Source organism: Eriocheir sinensis, unplaced genomic scaffold, assembly GCF_024679095.1.
Source record: "Eriocheir sinensis breed Jianghai 21 unplaced genomic scaffold, ASM2467909v1 Scaffold1406, whole genome shotgun sequence".
Taxonomy (NCBI): domain Eukaryota; kingdom Metazoa; phylum Arthropoda; class Malacostraca; order Decapoda; family Varunidae; genus Eriocheir; species Eriocheir sinensis.
This window is the reverse complement of record NW_026110747.1, coordinates 18,239-22,374: the sequence shown is the minus strand read 5'-3', so window position 1 is coordinate 22,374 and position 4,136 is coordinate 18,239. Positions and strand designations below refer to the sequence as shown.

At 46.4% G+C, this 4,136-nt stretch overlaps 1 non-coding gene across 1 annotated transcript; it reads left to right on the top strand.

Moving 5' to 3' along the window:
* Positions 1-2,848: 2,848 nt before the first annotated feature.
* Positions 2,849-2,920, top strand: Trnad-guc (transfer RNA aspartic acid (anticodon GUC)). Its single transcript has one exon. It is a non-coding gene; the product is annotated as a tRNA-Asp (tRNA).
* The last annotated feature ends 1,216 nt before the right edge of the window (positions 2,921-4,136 follow it).

Here is a 4,136-nt window from a genome sequence, read left to right as displayed (position 1 = left end):
TGATTGACGGATTTAACTCAGAGTGGGCGCCGGTCACTAGTGGCGTCCCTCAGGGCTCGGTACGGTTCTTGGCCCAGTGCTCTTCATTATTTACATCAACGACGTGGATGTTGGACTCAATAACCGCATTAGTAAATTTGCAGACGACACAAAGATTGGTAACTCGGTTCTCACTGACGAAGACAGGCAAAGCCTCCAAGAGGATTTGCACAGAATTTTAGCTTGGTCGGATAGATGGGAGATGCCCTCTAACGTAGACAAGTGCCAGGTCCTTCAAGTTGGAACGAGGAATAAGAAGTTCGATTACGAAATGCGCGGCGTTAAACTCAAAAGCGTTCAATGCGTCAAGGACTTAGGGGTCAAAATCGCGTCAAACCTCAAATTCTCACAGCAATGCATCGATGCAGCAAATAAAGCGAACAGAATGTTGGGCTTCATTAAAAGGAACTTTTTATTCAAGAATAAAGATGTAATACTCCCGCTCTACAATAGCTTAGTCAGACCCCACTTGGAATATGCGGTACAGTTTTGGTCTCCCCACCATGCAAAGGATATTGCTAAATTAGAAGGTGTTCAGCGTCGGGCAACGAAAATGACCCCTTCCTTGCGCAACAAATCCTACGAAGAAAGGCTTTCTACCCTTAACATGTTCTCTCTTGAGAAACGTCGCCTCCGAGCAAAACTGATCGAATGTTTTAAAATACTTAATGGTTTCACGAATGTACAGATCAACATTGTTTATGATCGATGACACTTTGCGAACGAGGAACAATGGCGTAAAACTCAGATGTAGACAAGTAAATTTAGACTGCACCAAATTTTTCTTCACCAACGTTGTAGTGCGAGAATGGAATAAGCTCCCACCATCAGTGGTCCAGTGTAACACGATTGACTCTTTCAAAATTAAGCTCGACCGTCACTTCCATCAACTTAATATCAACTAGAGTAGAAATGCAACGTTTAGGAGTCTTCTGATTAATGTAAAATCACTTAGGTTTAAGGACAGACCACCAAGTCTGGACCATGGGGTCTGTGTGGTCTGATTTTCTATGTAATTCTCTCTCTCTCTCTCTCTCTCTCTCTCTCTCTCTCTCTCTCTCTCTCTCTCTCTCTCTCTCTCTCTCTCTCTCTCTCTCTCTCTCTCTCTCTCTCTCTCTCTCTCTCATCTCAGGACACACTGAGTCGAGGGTCAAGTCAAGGCGGCGCCGCAAATAAAGTCGCAATAAAGTGACTGAAGGAAAATATAAAAGTGAGAGAGTGAGAAGATAAAAATATAAATGAAAAGAGCGAGGAAGAGGGTAAGAGTGTCAATTTCGAAGGTATTACGTGAAAAGAGGAGAGAGAGAGAAGGAGAGGCATGAAAATGTATATAAAAGATCAACAACTTAGAGAGAAGAAATATATCGTCTGGCTGAACATATAATCACAAAGGAATAACGAAAGAGGTGTTGGTTTGTTAGACAGAAGGAAAAATATATATAAAGGTTGGTGTACTGAATGCTGCTGTTGTTGTTGTTGTTTTTGTTGCTCTTATTGTAAGGTGATCAGAATATTAAAAAGAAATGAACAGGATAAAACTTGTGAGTTTTATGAAATGCAAGGATGAATAAAAAAAAAAAATTGTTATGCTCGTTTTCGTTGTTGTCATTGTTTTAAGCTGTAAAAAGGATAAAAAAACAGAAAAGGAAAAGAGTGTGCTACGTGGGATCAAAGAAAAGATGGAAGCAAAAGTTGTGTTGGTTGTTGTAAGAAGATAAAGAAAATATAAAAGAAAAGTGTTAATTGTATGAAGTAAAAGGAAGGACGGAAGGAATAAAGCCCGGCAGTTGGTGTTGTTGTTGTTGTTGTTTTGTAAGGTCACTGTTGTTAATCATTCAAAGACCATCTCTTCTCAGCTCCCCCCATCTCTTCTCCCCTCCTCCCATCTCTTCTCCCCTCCTCCCATCTCTTCTCCCCTCCTCCCATCTCTTCTCCCCTCCTCCCATCTCTTCTCCCCTCCTCCCATCTCTTCTCCCCTCCTCCCATCTCTTCTCCCCTCCTCCCATCTCTTCTCCCCTCCTCCCATCTCTTCTCCCCTCCTCCCATCTTCTCCCCTCCTCCCATCTCTTCTCCCTCCTCCTCCTCCATCTCTTCTCCCTCTCCATCTCTTCTCAGCTCCTTCCATCTCTTCTCACCTCCTCCCATCTCTTCTCCCCTCCCCATCTCTTCTCCTCCCATCTCTCTCCTCCTCCCATCTCTTCTCCCCTCCTCCCATCTCTTCTCCCCTCCTCCCATCTCTTCTCCCCTCCTCCCATCTCTTCTCCCCTCCTCCCATCTCTTCTCCCCTCCTCCCATCTCTTCTCCCCTCCTCCCATCTCTTCTCTCCTCCTCCCATCTCTTCTCCCCTCCTCCCATCTCTTCTCCCCTCCTCCCATCTCTTCTCCCCTCCTCCCACCTCCCTTCTCTACTGCCTCTCTCTACATCACCCACACCCGTCAACACGATACTCTTCTGCCTTCCACCTTCCTCCTCCCTCTCGTCTCCCTCTCCCTCTCTTCTCCCTCCCTCTCCCCCTCAGCTCATTCTAGTTTGAGTTTTGAGTTTAGCATCAAGATGGAAAAGCTCTGTTTATTTTTATTTTATTCTATTCTATCATCATCACATTACTATTTTTAGTATTAGTAGTAGCAGTAGTATGGCAGAGTTATAGCAGATTAGGAATAAAATTACTGCTGCTGCTACTGCTGCTACTACCGAGACAAATACTAGTACTATTACTACCACCAACACCACCACAACAACCATCCCCGCCCAGCAGCAGTGGTAGTAGTGGTGGTACAAGTACTAGTAACTTTCTCCTCCCCTTCAGTCCTCGGTAGTATAGTGGTGAGTATCCCCGCCTGTCACGCGGGAGACCGGGGTTCGATTCCCCGCCGGGGAGGACCAAAGTTTTGTTACCTGAGGCATGGGCATTGAACTTAGTGTCGCTGCTTCCTTGGGTCGACACACGCATTCCAACACAACTCGTATTTGTATTCAGGTGATCACGCCCACACACCTGAGAACATTCTGCTTCCTCACCTCCCATTAGGCTCGCACACTGCCTAAATACATCTCATAAAAAATGAGGAGGAGGAGGAGGCCTACAGATAGTCGAGGTCACACACTCAAGGAAAGGCCTCCCTGCTTCCTTCTTCCAACACACAAAAAAAGAAACACAAAGGAAGAACAAACAACAGCAGACCTGCTCGTCCTTACGAGGCTGTTTGTGACAAGCTACACTAACTATTTAATCAAAGGTGGAAGATGAAGGACAGCAAAGGCGAAGGCTCCTCCCAGCCAAAGCTGGCAGGAAAGGAAAAAAGAACCACAAGTACACAAGTACGTAAGTAGCGCCAAGCTCTTTCGGGGTGGCGACAGGGAGTCCAGCACTTATAAAACCATGGAGAATATCTTGTATACGGATTGCCGAGACCACACACTTACTGCGCTGTGGTGGTGGTGGTTTTTTTTTTTTTTTTTTTTTTTACATTGCAGCCTATTGCGCCGGTAGGCTTCTTCCAGGTGGATCCTGATGGTCGGTCCAAGGCTTCTCTCCGGTAGGTCCTGATGGTCGGCCCAGCCCGTTCTGGCGCAGGCAAGTGTTTATAGTGGCGCCATCTTGCATTGGCTCATGCTGCCCTCCCAGAGCTCATCTTTGATCCTAGAATCTAGAGTCCGGGTTGATAGGTGGTCTTCTGGACAGCATGTGGGTAGTTTTAAGCCACTCGGCGGCGGCTGAAAAATCCCAGCTTGGTGGCACCGGGCGGGGATTGAACTCGCGTCCTCCTGAACACGAGGCCGTTACTTTGACGACTCAGCCACCGCCTCCCCATAAAATGATGGTGGTGAATGAGGTGATGATCTAAAGACACACACACACACACACACACACACATGCACGCAAAACCATAACCTTGACATCGTTCTCACATTACTGTCTGGTGCTTGTCTGTGTGTGTGTGTGTGTGTGTGTGTGTGTGTGTGTCATAATGGGCAGCAGGGAGGATTGTTTCACTTTTATTGTTTTCCTCCTCCTCCTCCTGTTATCTCCTCTCCTCCTCCTCCTATTCTCCTCCTTGTAAGAATCAGGTCGCCGGCAGCTCAGACGCGAAGAA